The sequence below is a fragment of the Oncorhynchus kisutch genome, linkage group LG14, assembly GCF_002021735.2.
Source record: "Oncorhynchus kisutch isolate 150728-3 linkage group LG14, Okis_V2, whole genome shotgun sequence".
Lineage (NCBI taxonomy): Eukaryota > Metazoa > Chordata > Actinopteri > Salmoniformes > Salmonidae > Oncorhynchus > Oncorhynchus kisutch.
The window spans coordinates 32898686-32914903 of record NC_034187.2 but is presented as its reverse complement, the minus strand read 5'-3'; the positions used below and the strand labels follow the sequence as shown (position 1 = coordinate 32914903).

The 16218-nt window shown below is 42.0% G+C and overlaps 1 protein-coding gene across 4 annotated transcripts in view; it reads right to left on the bottom strand.

The window, feature by feature from the left end:
- LOC109903939 (SR-related and CTD-associated factor 8) overlaps positions 1–16218 on the bottom strand; it is a 42298-nt gene that overhangs the window by 19278 nt on the left and 6802 nt on the right. The window contains exon 2 of one of the 4 annotated variants that reach the window (XM_031788272.1): positions 14314–14398. The exons of 2 other annotated variants lie outside the window; for them this stretch is intronic. The gene's annotated coding sequence lies outside the window, so the exon portion shown is untranslated. The remainder of the gene's footprint in view (positions 1–14313; positions 14399–16218) is intronic. One more of the 4 variants, XM_031788273.1, reaches the window with a different exon arrangement.

Sequence of the window (16218 nt, the reverse complement as noted above, 5' to 3'; positions counted from 1 at the left end):
TACACAAGTATAAACACCATGGGACCACGCAGCCGTCACACCACTCAGGAAGGAGACGCATTCCGTCTCCTAGAGGTGAAAGTACTTTGGTGTGAAAAGTGCAAATAAATCGCAGAACAACAGCAAAGGACATAGTGAAGATGCTGGAAGAAACAGGAACAAAGGTATCTATATCCACAGTAAAACGAGTCCTATATCGACATAACCTGAAAGGCCGCTCAGCAAAGAAGAAGCCACTGCTCCTAAACGGACATAAAAAAAAGCCAGACTACAGTTTGCAACTGCACATGGGGGACAAAGATTGTAGTTTTTTGGAGAAATGCCCTCTGGTCTGATGAAAAAAAACTAGAAATGTTTGGCCATAATGACCATTATGTTTAGAGGAAAAAGGCGGAGGCTTGCAAGCTGAAGAACATCATCCCAAACGTGACGCACGGGTTGGCAGCATCATGTTGTGGGGGTGCTTTGCTACAGGAGGGACTGGTGCACTTCACAAAAAATATGTCATCATGAGGTAGGAAAATGTGGATATATTGAAGCAACATCTCAAGACATCAGTGAGGAAGTTAAAGCCTGGTCGCAAATGGGTCTTCCAAATGGACCAGAGAATCTCTTTAATCATGGTCTGAAAGTCTTTATGTGCCTTTTGGCAAACTCCAGAGCTCTGTCAGAGTGACCATCTGGTTCTTGGTCACCTCTCTGACCAATGCCCTTCTCCCCTGATTGCGCAGTTTAGCTGGGTGGCTAGCTCTCGGAAAAGTCTTGGTGGTTTCAAACTTCTTCCATTTAAGAATGATGTAGACCACTGTGTTCTTGGGGACCTTCAATGCTGCAAACATTTTTTTGGTACCCTTCCCCAGATCTGTGCCTCGACACAATCCTGTCTTGGAGCTCTACGGACAATTCCTTCGACTTAAAGGCTTGGTTTCTGCTCTGACATGCACTGTCAACTGTGGGACCTTATATAGACAGGTATGTGCCTTTCCAAATCATGTCCAATCAATTGAATTTACCACAGGTGGACTCCAATCAAGTTGTAGAAACAGGATGCACCGGAGCTCAATTTCGAGCTCAATTTCGAGTCTCATAGCAAAGGGTCTGAATACTTACGTAAATAAGGCATCAGATTTTTTATTTATTTATACATTTGCAAACATTTCTAAAAACCTGTTTTCACTTTGTCATTATGTGTTATTGTTTGTAGAATACTGAGGATTTTTAAAATCCATTTTAGAATAAGGCTGTAATGTAAACAAAATGTGGAAAAAGGTCAAGGGGTCTGAATACTTTCTGAAGGCACTGTACAGGACCTAATATAGAACTCCCCGCTCCACAAAAGCATGCAAAAAGTAAAGAGAAAAAAGTAGGCCATTATCACTAAGAATAATGCATGTTTTAGGCCTTGCCAATGCATTGATATTCAAATTATTATTCCATACTAATATATGTGAGAATAATGTGAGCATCACCTGACTAAATAAATTGGACGCATACACAGCGATTTTTCTGTTGCATTAATCTCACTATTTGAATCTCACCTTTCTGTTTTTAAAATGAGTAAGTGACCAAAAACTAGTTGTTTTTTTTAAATGGAAGGTTTTGTATGGAAAGCCAAGTTTAAGCCAACAGATGTTGTCATCCTCATAATGCCCCCAACAATAGCTACAAATTCAAGTTGGCTACTTCAAACCCCTTGTATTGTTTAAAATTGTAGGTGGACCATGGAAAACAAAATGTATTTGTCATGTTATTTCATTACCAGATAATACTGTTAATAAGCCCACTTGGCTATGTAATTTGTGGTCATTATATCTAGAATAATTAATAGGAAGAGTGTTGGGTGTTGCGCAATCATATATCCTACACAATTGTCCTCAGAAGACTGTCGTACAAAAACATGAACACATTACCTTGATGCGTTCTCTGTTAAATCTAACGAGACCCTGCTGGAAATCATGCAGACAACAGATGATCAACATCAATTCGCTAGGGATATTAGATCCAACATGGATCCAGGAACACCGGTGTAACGAATGAGACATTCCTTTTTTGCATCGCAAGCGCTATCACAACAGCTGTTCATCATTGGACTATCAATCGAAAGATTCCTTCCTGGATCAGATGATGATGCGTGAAAATATCACAGCATAACTATTCAGCTGGACACTAAATGCGCATCCACCAAATATTATGCAAAATTATTGAAGAACCACATTAAAGTTATCAAGGTAATGTGACACTTTCGGTTAGACATATTTGATTTTGCATTCACATTTATTATTTTGGATTTCTGTGCCCATGAAAACTGTTTTCACCCAGTAACATAAGGAGACACTAAATGTTACATAGTTACACTGCATTTCTGAGATATCTATAGAAAAAAAAACACACACACACAAAAAAAAAAACTGTCCCAACCGCTAGATCCAGGATTCTTACAGGATTGAAGTTCAGTGTCTAACTTAACCGATTAACGCTAATGCTTAATATATGAGATAACGACAACTTACACTTACACCATAAACGCAAGGACAAAGAAGCAATGTTTTAAGTCACGATTTTGGACAAATCTGTCAAGACACCAAACATGATAAGAGTTAAACAGGTTTTAAATCAACTCGTGAAATTGATTGAAAATAGCTATGATTCTCCATAATATCTTAATGTAATGACATGGAAATCAATTGCAGATTATAATCAATGACCAAGTTGTCCAGTGTAGGAATTCCTCACTGGTACCCTCGTTTATAGAAAGACCTTTACGCAGAGCAGACACATAGCGCCAAACGCACACGTAAGCACATTTCGATGCACTGGAACGAACTTTAAAAACATAACTGAGCCGACACTTTCTGGAAACGTTTACATTCAGACAAGGCAGATAGCCAAGCCAGAGGTATTGGCACACAGCATGAGGTTTTGCGGCGGTCATGTGAGGTCTACTGGGGTATGGATGGGATTTTTGTTGTTGTTGCCATTTGTTCCCATTCAAATTAGCCCAGGTTATCTTGTTCAATCTCATTCGTTCTCTTAAACTAAATACCATGAATGTTTTCTCATTAAGTAGTAATGTGGTTTGAAATGTCAAGATTCAACATAATTTGGCTGATATAGTTTTCAACAAACTGCATACCTCGTAGAGCAGAGGAGGGGGTAGAGAGGATAAGGGTGCTTAGGGGATAGAGTCCAGCTGGGCTCCCCTGAACCCCAACTTCCTTCCCTTGACAGAGAGGCACGTACCACCCGCTCACAAGCACAGACAAAGATTAAAAAGACAAACACGCACGCCGTAGCCCTCGCTAAGTAGGGCTGTCTCCAAGCAAAAGCCCCCCCCCCCTCCTATACATGATGTACTACTCTGTGTGGTGGTGAAAGGTCAGTCTGCTTTTAGTGAGTACATGCCTTATGCTAGCAGTAATCACTGTTTGGGTCCTGTATATTTAGAACTGGTTAGGAAGAAGCAGTGGGATGGAGTAGACTACTACAGCATACTGTATGTTATTAAAGCTCCACTCAGACCACTTATTAAGGTTTCATGTTCAAGAATTGAGATGCATTACAGTAGCTATACCAGATATAATTGGACATAGAAGACGCTTAATAATCACCTCACTCTACACTCTATTTAGCTGCAATTGGTAAGCAGTGAATTTCATACTCAAAATGCTGCTCGCTTCAAGGGTGTGTGTGTGTGTGTGTGTGTGTGTATACGTGCCAGAAAACAAATGTATCATTCATTTGATAAGAGTGAACGAACACTGGCTAAATCATGAATGATTACTTTCATTGTGACATGAGAAGTGGCTGATCAAGGAGCGACTAAAGCTCAAACTGTAACAATAGGTTACATTTCACTTTCAGTCAAATCATCCTGTTTCAATGTTCTCTATATCTTTCCAATCAAATGTCAAACATGTATGTACAATCTTCTCCATGAAAGCTAAATTGAGAAAATATAACTTGAAATGCAATTGAACTTTAACTGACTGTGGTAAATCAATTTCATATATTCAATGCCAACAAAGCATTTCCTGGCTGCACCTGCAGTATAGCACAGTATCAGCAGCCTTCCCTGGCTGCACCTGCAGTATAGCACAGTATCAGCAGCATTCCCTGGCTGCACCTTCCAGTATAGCACAGTATCAGCAGCATTCCCTGGCTCCACCTGCAGTATAGAACAGTATCAGCAGCATTCCCTGGCTGCACCTTCCAGTATAGAACAGTATCAGCAGCATTCCATGGCTGCACCTGCAGTATAGCACAGTATCAGCAGCATTCCCTGGCTGCACCTGCAGTATAGAACAGTATCAGCAGCATTCCCTGGCTGCACCTTCCAGTATAGAACAGTATCAGCAGCATTCCCTGGCTGCACCTTCCAGTATAGAACAGTATCAGCAGCATTCCCTGGCTGCACCTGCAGTATAGAACAGTATCAGCAGCATTCCATGGCTGCACCTGCAGTATAGCACAGTATCAGCAGCATTCCCTGGCTGCACCTGCAGTATAGAACAGTATCAGCAGCATTCCCTGGCTGCACCTTCCAGTATAGAACAGTATCAGCAGCATTCCCTGGCTGCACCTTCCAGTATAGAACAGTATCAGCAGCATTCCCTGGCTGCACCTGCAGTATAGAACAGTATCAGCAGCATTCCCTGGCTGCACCTTCCAGTATAGCACAGTATCAGCAGCATTCCATGGATGCGCCTTCCAGTATAGCACAGTATCAGCAGCATTCCCTGGCTGCACCTTCCAGTATAGCACAGTATCAGCAGCATTCCCTGGCTGCACCTTCCAGTATAGAACAGTATCAGCAGCATTCCCTGGCTGCACCTGCAGTATAGCACAGTATTAGCAGCATTCCCTGGCTGCACCTGCAGTATAGAACAGTATCAGCAGCATTCCATGGCTGCACCTGCAGTATAGCACAGTATCAGCAGCATTCCATGGCTGCACCTTCCAGTATAGAACAGTATCAGCAGCATTCCCTGGCTGCACCTTCCAGTATAGAACAGTATCAGCAGCATTCCCTGGCTGCACCTGCAGTATAGCACAGTATCAGCAGCATTCCATGCCTGCACCTTCCAGTATAGAACAGTATCAGCAGCATTCCATGGCTGCACCTTCCAGTATAGAACAGTATCAGCAGCATTCCATGGCTGCACCTTCCAGTATAGAACAGTATCAGCAGCATTCCCTGGCTGCACCTGCAGTATAGAACAGTATCAGCAGCATTCCCTGGCTGCACCTGCAGTATAGAACAGTATCAGCAGCATTCCCTGGCTGCACCTGCAGTATAAAACAGTATCAGCAGCATTCCCTGGCTGCACCTTCCAGTATAGAACAGTATCAGCAGCATTCCCTGGCTGCACCTGCAGTATAGCACAGTATCAGCAGCATTCCATGGCTGCACCTGCAGTATAGAACAGTATCAGCAGCATTCCCTGGCTGCACCTTCCAGTATAGCACAGTATCAGCAGCATTCCCTGGCTGCACCTTCCAGTATAGCACAGTATCAGCAGCATTCCCTGGCTGCACCTTCCAGTATAGAACAGTATCAGCAGCATTCCCTGGCTGCACCTGCAGTATAGCACAGTATCAGCAGCATTCCATGGCTGCACCTGCAGTATAGCACAGTATCAGCAGCATTCCATGGCTGCACCTGCAGTATAGAACAGTATCAGCAGCATTCCCTGGCTGCACCTTCCAGTATAGCACAGTATCAGCAGCATTCCATGGCTGCACCTGCAGTATAGAACAGTATCAGCAGCATTCCCTGGCTGCACCTGCAGTATAGCACAGTATCAGCAGCATTCCATGGCTGCACCTGCAGTATAGAACAGTATCAGCAGCATTCCCTGGCTGCACCTTCCAGTACAGCACAGTATCAGCAGCATTCCATAGTGATTCTATAGTCACAGTGGCATTAGCTGGTGTTTTCCAGAAGCACATGGAGTAGCCAGCCAAGCTCCTCCTGTTTCTTTTGCCGAACAAGCTCTACTTTCGTGGCCTCTGGTACATTCTAATGCTAGATTGTATTTTCAACCTGCAACTACCAGGAAATAACACTTTTACAGTGTTAGTTTCATCAGCTGTTGTACAATGAGATATAAAACACAGGAAAACATTTATTCTGAATCCACAGGGCCTTTAAAGAATCCTGTAAGAGTCTTCCACAGGCGTCAAGCTTCTTCTCAAGAGGCATTTTCTCAGCTATCAGAAATACAGGTATGATTGAAGAATTACGCAGGTGTTATCACAGGCTTTGCTACACAGAAAGTAGTAGTTGACTACTCAATTGTCAACATTGATTAAAATCAGTAGACCTACAGTAAATACCTACAGTATTTCTTTTCTCATATGTTGGACCTGAATGAGGCTCTCTCCACTAGCCTACCTATTGTTCCTGCAGTGAGGACTCACCATCTTCATACAATGTTTTCAAAATTATCTGCAGATAAATCGCGAAAAAATCTAACAGTTCCAAAAAAGCCTACCAGTTCCAAAAGAACAGCTCTCTTATCGATTTCATTTGGTAGGCTACTGACGAGTCACTCAATTGAATTGACTTCATATCAAAAATGCCTTTAAAAAAATATATATTTAAAAAAATTAACTTTTAATTACCCCCTTTCCTCCCCAATTTCGTGGTATTGGTAGTTAGTCTTGTGCCTCAGAGGCGAAGGTCGAGAGCCTTGCGACCTCCGAAACACAACCCAGCCAAGCCGCACTGCTTCTTGACACAATGCCCGCTTAACCTGGAAGCCAGCCACACCAATGTGTCGGAGGAAACACCGTGCACCTGGCGACCGTGTCAGCGACCGCCCGCCACAGGAGTCACTAGTACATGATGGGATAAGAACATCCCTGCCGGCCAAACCTTCCCCAAACCCGGATGACGCTGGGACAATTGCGCGCCACCCCATGGGTCTCCCGGTCGCGGCCGGCTGCGACAGAGCCTGGACCCGAACCAGGATCTCTAGTGGCACAGCGAACACTGCGATGCAGTGCCTTAGACCACTGCGCCACTTGGGATCTTTAGTTGATGTATCTCGATGTGATATCATGGATATATAACTAGGTTGTATGATTTATGACTGGCAAAAGAAATGAGATTGACTTTAGGTCAGGTAGACACATTTTATGTGCTGACTGTTCCTCACGCAAAGCACAGTAAAATAGCCAATATGTACCATTCCGTGGCTGCATATGAAACACGCCAGGGTCCAACGTTAACTGGCCCCCCAAAAAATCTACTGGCCGAACATAATTTCTACTGGCCTGGACATGGTGAAGTTGTTAAATGCATTGGTCATGCAGGGCCTATACGTTGTCATGCTTTCTCTTTATATTCAGCTATTAATAGGCTACATTTGGTTATTATCATACGTATTAAAAAGCAGTGTAACTTAATTTAGCAACGCAAGTCATTACTCTATTCTTTGGAGTTGCATTGAATTAATTGCATACATTTTTGTTTCTAAAGTACGTAATTAAGAAGATTTTTAAAAAAATAGGACGCACCCATTTTAAGACAAACATTTCAAAAGAGATGACATGGTTTAAGCCAATACCAATGCTAGGCGTTTTTTTGTAGCTTTCCTTTTTGCAGACTATCAACCGTAACCAGCATATTGCTAATATGTTCACTATTGAAGGTTTACTTTGGTAAATAACTTTCCCTAAAATAGATCAGCTCAGAGAGTAGATATATACGGGCACTTCTTTTTGCTCTAGATAGCTCCTGTGTGCTGTGTGAAGGCATCTACTGGTACTGCTCGAGAAGTTGTCTCGCGGGAGCGTGGAGGTGCGTGAAAGAACAGCCAATCATATGCCCAAATACAAATAGAGTGACAATTACGAGTGTAGTCGTCAATGGTTTTCAATGGTAGACTGCGACAGAGCTGGTAAAAGTTGGACTGGAATGCAAAAATGTACTGAAAAGTTACTGTCCCTATGTGACTGAAGAGATCCACTGGCCCGAAATGTTTTTACTGGCCTGGTAGGCCATAATCAATGTCGGACCCTGCACGCCAAACGAAACAAACCAATGTGTCAGATTTCGACTCATCGTTACCGCATTATATGGGACGTGCAAATTCACGCGCTCTCCCTCCGTGTAGGAATTTGACTGCAACCACAGCGCACACCACACCCCCAGGTACCGAGAGGCTGGACAGACAGCAGACTGTCAAACCAGCAGTGTTACTACTTGATCCCTATATGACTACACAAAGCCAAAACCAACAACTAGACCTACTAGCTACCACTACCATGCACACCACAGTGATACTTGGCTGAGATATTTGTGTGTGATACAGTAACCATCTTATTGTCTGGATGGAATACACCTAGTAGTGTGAAGCAGGGGTACTGGGGATAATATGCTGGGATATTAGGGATAATATATTGTCCATTAATCACCCATCAAGAAACCAATGGAGGGTACTGCCACCCTCATTGGATGTAGCCTATAGACAGCCTGCTTGCAGCAGTACCAAAGTGTTCCTCAGACATTACACTGGCACAGGCGGCATATACACGCCAATCTGATGAAAACCTGTTTGGAGAGCGCTAACGTTGCATTATGGTGTGCACAAATATGAAGTGTAGTACGATCATCTGAACCGGCCACGATAACGCTATAAAAAGGTGCATTTTGTACCATCAAAGTTCGTTGTGCTTGGGGGCTTTCTCAATATCATAAAGGCTGCATTCTACTTTAAAATCAGGAAAGAAGGGTGTGAGTAATGTGCACATCCTAAACTATCAAACAGATGTTGGGCCAATATTATACACTATGAAAAAAAGAAATAAAGCTCGCAGACAGCATGTGCTGCTTCCAAGTGTTGCAGCTGCAACGTATTCTGTACTGTGGTGCAGGTTAAACAAAAGTACTTGGGAGCAGCATATACCAGAGCCATGAACGGTTAATTATGCATTTAATAAGTCTATTATGAAGCAGACTAACTTGAGACTTGAGCCAAACAATTGCTGAACTAATATTGTGCAGCAGCACACCAATTGAGAAGAGACCCATAATGAAGAGACCCATAATGAAGAGACCCCAGAACCCAAGGTTCTTCTCTAATTGCTGTAATAAAATGACCCTGCTTATATTTTGGCCTGAGTAGAGTCAAGTTCTTCCAACCTGGTGAGACTCTAAACAAACTGGCCCACACTCCAATGCAACGTAGAGGCCGAACTACTGTAGCCTAGGTAAAACATTGCTGCTGTGCTCTTGAGTTAAAAAGTCATACTTTTTCAAGGGTTGAAAGATTTTTAGGCCACCGTTAACCCACATGGCTCAATAACGGTTTAGTAAGTACAGGATCTGACAGCAGCTTATGAATGTAATCTAGCCTACATCAAAACAACATGTTAGAACAGCCTCTATGTCACAGGCAGCCGAGACAGGGAGACCTGAAGGGCGGTGCACATTTGGCCTTGCACCATCTAGGTTCGTCAGTTGCAAGGTGTTTCCTCCGACACATTCCGGGTTAAGCGAAAAGTGTTAAGAGGAGGACCCATGTCTCGAACGGCACCTCTCCCGAGCCCATTGGGGAGTTGCAGCGATGACACGAGGTCATAACTTCCAATTGGGTATCACGACAATGGGCAAAAAAATACATGACTAATAAATGCAGCAAATATCTTACCCAAAGATATTGTGAACAAACATGTAACTTCCTGCCAACACACCAGGCTTTGGAAAAAAATAAATAAAAAATAAATAAACAATTCCCCCCTAAGTGCTTACATTTCCGAGATGTATACATATCTACTTCTGGATGTTTACTGTGAGGAAGCTGAAGTTGAGCCTTGTGAAAAGGCAAAGCAGCAAAGTGTAAAGGTCCGTTTAAAAATCAACCAGATTTGATTGACACACCCGGACCAACTCATTGGAATGCCCCCGCCCTATGACCCAACTAGCTATTCAGTTCTGTAAAAATATTTCAAGGATAAATACACAACGCAGAGGACGAGAGGTCAATAGAGTACTAAAGGTCAAGAGGAGTAAAAGTCAATAGAGTAATAACGATCAATGGAAATAGTGTTTTTTCTGTAATAGGGGATTAATGATCAATTGGTCAGAGACATGGGAGGAATTTCAGTCCGGGACTCATAGCTACATGGCAAATTCTCATTGGTTCAAATAGTTGAAACATTGAGCCGGAAATAGGATACTTGTTATTTGGCCCAGTTTTATTGCAAGGATTTCTAATTGGACAACCACAGGCTAGTGCTGGGTTATAAAACTAAATCCTCTCCTTTTCTTCTGTGGAGAGAATCACTGAGGAAATGGGAGAATGAACATCTACCTCTCAGCATAACATCTATGATTTGTCCACTTTGAATAAATCGATTTTTCTCCCCCTGATTCGCTTTGGGGTCTGTGTTACTGAAGAGTAGCATCAACTTGAACATCAACCACCAACAGTCCGATGTGGCCGCAATGAAGCGCAAAAAAAAGGGGCAGTGCGTTTAGAGTTTTGATCAGCATGAAAATTCAAGCCTGATCCTACCTGAGCCCTACGTTAGAGACATTGTATGAGCCCAAGACCAAAAAAATAAAATAATTGTGCTGTTAATTGTAATTATCCGAGGTCCCTCTTTGTGGCACCTGACCACAGTACTGAACAGTAGTACATGTGCGACAAAACGGGGGCCTGTAGGACCTGCCCTGTTAATAGTGTTGTTAAGAAGGCTTTATTATGGACAGAATTCTCCCCATCTTAACTACTGTTGTATCAACATGTTTTGACCATGACAGTTTACAATCCATTGTTACTCCCAAGCAGTTTATTCATCTCAACTTGCTCAATTTCCACATTATGTATTACAAGATTTATTTGAGGTTTAGGGTTTGTCCCAAATACAATGCTGTTAGTTTTTGAAATATTTAGGACTAACTTATTTCTTGCCACCCATTCTGAAACAAACTGCAGCTCTCTGTTAAGTGTTGCAGTGACTGCACTCGCTGACTTGTATAGTGACGAGTCATCCACATTGGCTTTAATCAAAGCCAGTGGCATGTGACTAGTAAAGATTGAAAAAAGCAAGGTGCCTAGAGAGCATTGGCTTTGTCCAACGAACCATGGCGGAGTTTGTGCTTACAAAAAGACGCCACTACTATCGTTTTCTATTACTTTTCAGAATATTTATCCACAAGCCATACATATCACTTCCTCTGTCTCTATTGTTGCTTTGTTCCTTCCTTGTTCTCAACAGTTAAATGAAGTGGTGTTGTCCTTTTTTTCATTATTGTAATTACATGGTTGAAAAATATCAGACTAGAATAAGATGTAGACTGCTTCTCGAGGATGGAATTTGGATCTGACTAAATAACTGCTATATGCATTCAGACCATCGCACACACTCTCAAACTGCCCATGAGTTCTTTTGGCTGCTGGATTTTACATTCAGCAAACAAGAGCAAGCTTGAATCCTCCTTTGAATATATATTTGTTTATTTTTTATCACCTCAAAATAAAAAAGGTCCGACAAACTATTCTAGTCTATCTTTTTCTTGGGACTCCACAGGAGCGAAGGAGAGGCCAGTCGTGGGCAGGTGCATAATTGAGAACAGTGAAGACAGTAGTGACGGGGGGTAAAAGCTATATGTCAAAATATTATTTTTAGACAATATTATAGCAATATTTGACTCAAAGTAACTTTGTCAACAAACAAACAAAAAACTACTGTAGGCAGCGCTAGTCGGCTGTACCTGCGACAAAAATCTGGAACTCTTGTTCATCTATTTTTAAATACTGGGCCAACATGTTTTCTGCACTTATTACGTGAGGTTCCTGGAAATTCCCAGCCCTAGAAGACAGAGGCTATAAATTAGAAGCTACAAATAAGGATAATACTGCATTGAATTGATTACCTGCACTATGCAAGGCAAAGGTTGAAACATTACCTTCAGATGAATTCCTCATACAGTGTATACGTTTCCATCACGGGCCATCACTTGCTAGCATTGGCGCCTTTTCTTAATATTGTAATGACATTCTTGAATAATACTGTATATGGCCTATTTGGGACTAGAATAAGGTGCAGACAGCATTTGCTTCTCATCATGACTGAATAAATAACTGCTTTAGGCCATGCATTCAAGGCTACTTGTTGTTGGTCATAAATGTGACAGGATTTCAGCAAAATAATAAGCAAGACGTTGATTTGACGAGGGAAAGATTCCAGGAAAATGGATGGGTGGCCAGAGGTAGGCTATGAAATGTTTGTACACGGAGTGTACACATATTAGGTACACCTGCTCTTTCCATGACAGACTGACCAGGTGAAAGCCATGATCCCTTACTGATTTCACTTCTTAAATCCACTTCAATCAGTGTAGATGAAGAGGAGACAGGTTAAAGAAGGATTTCTAAGAGTCGAGACAATTGAGACATGGATTGCATGTGTGCCATCCAGAGGGTGAACGGGCAAGACAATTTAAGTGCCTTTGAACAGGGTATGGTAGTAGGTGCCAGGCGCACCGGTCCGAGTGTGTCAAGAACTGCAACGCAGCTGGGTTTTTCACGCTCAACAGTTTCCCGTGTGTATTAAGAATGGTCCACCACCCAAAAGACATCAAACCAACTTGACAACTGTGGGAAGCATTGGAGTCAACATGGGCCAACATCCCTGTGGAACGCTTGACACCTTGTAGAGTCCATGACCCGATGAATTGAGGCTGTCTGGGGGCAAAAGGGGGTCCAACTCAATATTAGAAAGGTGTTCCTATGGTTGAGTACACTCAGTGTGTGTGTGTGTGTGTGTGTGTGTGTGTGTGTGTATATATATCAATCTTGAACAGGATTATCTATTTTGGTTGCATTTTTTATGGAATTGATGGCGAGAGAGTGACGTTCATTCATATTAATCCATCATGGAGATACTGTATATCAGGCCAATTATTACGGCAGCATAGGCTGTGGCTACAGCAAATTTACCCTGCACAATACATTTTTTTACCAGCTGATGAGATGATACATGCATTGTGAACTCCATACCGAACTGTGCTCCATACCAAGATGCGCTGTCGGTCTCCACCCCAATCCCCACGGGCCACCAACTTTCGAACACCACCTCACTCTGTGGTGATTGGCTTGTGATATGCTAGTGTCAAAGGAGGCCGAACCAACGAGAACATCAGATTCTCCGGAAGAATTTCAACCAATAGCCCCCACACTCCCGACAAGAGTAGAGTAGCAGAATGCCCATTCACAGGGATTTGAAGTGAAAGGCACTCACACATTCAGAATAGGTTATTTGTGGGTGCATTGTAGATATGAAACAATAGCTAAAGATGCACTACGGAGAAATCTCTAATAGTTCGCCTAAGCTCAGTTTGTGACACAAAACAAGCAAGTACAGTGTAGAGAATCATTGTACCATCTGAACCGCGTTGAAATATATTTTCCATAACCAAAAACAAAAACGGGAAGCATAGAAATAGCTCACATAGAACATATCTACTGCTTCTTAGAATAGCTTTCAATTAGAATGACAGATCAATAACACACATTTCCATGTGCATTTGGCTGGGTCGCCCAAAAAGTTACATATTAAAGCTTTAAAACTCCTGCACACTGAGCACGCAAAGTATTTTTTTTTATGATGCTTTGGTTTAGGCCTCTCGACTGTCTTCAGAGCCTCAGAGGTCGAAAGGGCGAAATGTTAGCAAAAAGTGATCATTTGCTAGAGTAGTATGTAGGAATCTCATGGAATTTGAGCCAGTATTCGCGTGAGTCCTGACAAAAGACTACTATCCCTGAACATCAAGCCATGCCAGCCTCTGACAACTTCAAAACTACAAACCAAACTAAGAACATGTTTCATCTGTCAGTGATACATTTTCACCTTCTTCTGCAGTGTTGTCCTAATGTCAACTGTGACTCTCCAGTGCATGGTGTCCAACAGTTACTTCGCATTAGTATAAAACATTTAAAAAGGAGATACTGTTCTAAGTCCACCTTGGCCGAATACTCTCATAAGAATGGTGGGAACAGTGACTGGTCAGCTTAACTCAGGCAGCCACAGAACATTAATTAGCCTACACTATGGACTGAACACGGATTACCAACTTTCCAAGTTCAAACAACAGCTAGGTTTATTCAACTCAGTCCTAATTCAGTCAGAACTGACCACGTATGAAGCCAGAGAAAAAGGAAAGTGTTGCTTGGGTACTGAACAAGACCCAGGGAGCCAAAAGCTCTGCAGCCAGCCCCATCTCCCTCTGTGAAGGAGCAATTTGAGTCTCATTGATTTGGCTTCTTCCATGTTCCTTGTTTGAAACAGCCCATCTCCTACCTAAGCTGGTTAGGGGTTCCCTTATCTCTCTGTTACTCTCTGCACCCCATCCTCCTGCTTCACTTTCAGTGCTTTGGGAGAGCTGCTGAGGGAAGGGGAAACAGGAGTTATTCACAGGCAACACAGGCAAAGCAATACCAAGATTACACTAATTCGTACAGATTTAGAAACACAAACATATTGAATGACCATCCATAAATGGGTTAGTTTTGCGCTTTATTGTGGTGCACTTTATTTTGTTATCTGCAACAAAGTGGGAGGAGCCGTTCATAGAGACCGAGAAAGATTTGCGAGAGGCGGGCCTACAGCAGAAAGACGAAGACGATAAGCGCTAAGATTATTTTAGTGATAGAATGTCTTTGTAATACTGGTCTATGCCCCACAAAAGTATTATGACTGTTTAAGTGTAGCTAACCAGGAAATGATTGATTAGGATGAATATACTATGAAGTATTTCAGTTCAACGTTTAAGCCAGCAGTGATTTACTTGCACTGTGAAAGTATCGGAGCTGATAAAGTACACATCCCTGAAATTGGAACCAATGCTAAAAATAACGCATATTTTGTGTTGTGCCATATTTCCAAAGCTGATGTTGTTAATAATGCATTTCTCCTGCATTTTCATAGCCACACACTGTTTGTGTTTGGTGGAATTTGGGGGAGAGCTCTGCAGTAGTTGATGGGCTCACATCATCACAGGCACTAACTACACAGATGAGCTATCAAATTATGTTTGTGAGTGAGCTGGCAACAATCTTTTGACAACTAAAAATACTCCTCTATACAGGCTGCCTATGTGATCTGGACGCAAATAAATAGCTTATTATTATTATTCATAAACCTAGTCTGTAAATGTTTTCCTCTTGTTGAATTAACTGTGTTATAGCTAATTAGACTGCATGCTAAGCCGAGTAGACTCAGTACAATCATTGGGCCACAATGCACAGGGGTGGACTGGCAAGGCCTGTAAAAGTATAAAAACAGCAGCTGAAAGATTAAAGTTTCAGAGAAAATCTACACGAGGAGAATAATGTGATACCAAACATACACACCCTCTTCATAACTTTTGGTGGTTATGACATTTTCAAATCAAATAGAAGCAGCTTATCTGCATCATCTTAAAATAGGCGCCCACTAGAGTTTCAACCCATTGCTACTTGTCAGCATAAGGCACCGTCATACCAGTATGGAAAGAAAACACGAGGACTTATACCATAAAAAGGTGGACGCATGTGATCCTAGAGAAATAAGGCTGTGATTTAGGCCTATTGAAGTGGTCACCAGTCCTAGCTTAGATTTGTGCTTCTTACTTTGTCTAGGCCTACAAATGTGTAGTTGAAGAAGTACTCAAACAGAATAAGTTACTATATAGCATAGTGGCAAAAATAAGAACTCTTCTATTTGTGGCGAACATGAGTTGGAGTTTAAGTTGCCAACAACACCCGACAGTAGCACCCTATTATAATTATGTGTACAGATAGTGTTCTCAGTTGCAGTGAAAAATGGCATTGGGCCACAGGACAACTGTAATAACTTCTCCATTACCAACCAAAAATAGTTGCTTATCTACGTAGCTACTGGTACTAGTTACTTCAAATGGCATGATCAACATTGCGGCACATTCTTTAGTGGCACTTTCAAATTATGCATTTTATCAGTCCTAGTTATCAGCATGTTTTGCCAGTGTTTAGGACAGTAGTTTATGACCCATTTTGAAATTAGCGTTATCACATACAAATTACAGAATTTATCAGTCCGACAAAAAGGTGCTTCAGTTAGGAAAAAAGGTTTAAAAAATGTGCTTTTTTGGCTGAAAGACTATGCCCATAGCTTGCCCATGTTGCTGCACAACAATTTAAGTCAATAAGTCAGCGTTTTAGTCAAAGTATGATATTTTCCATGTCA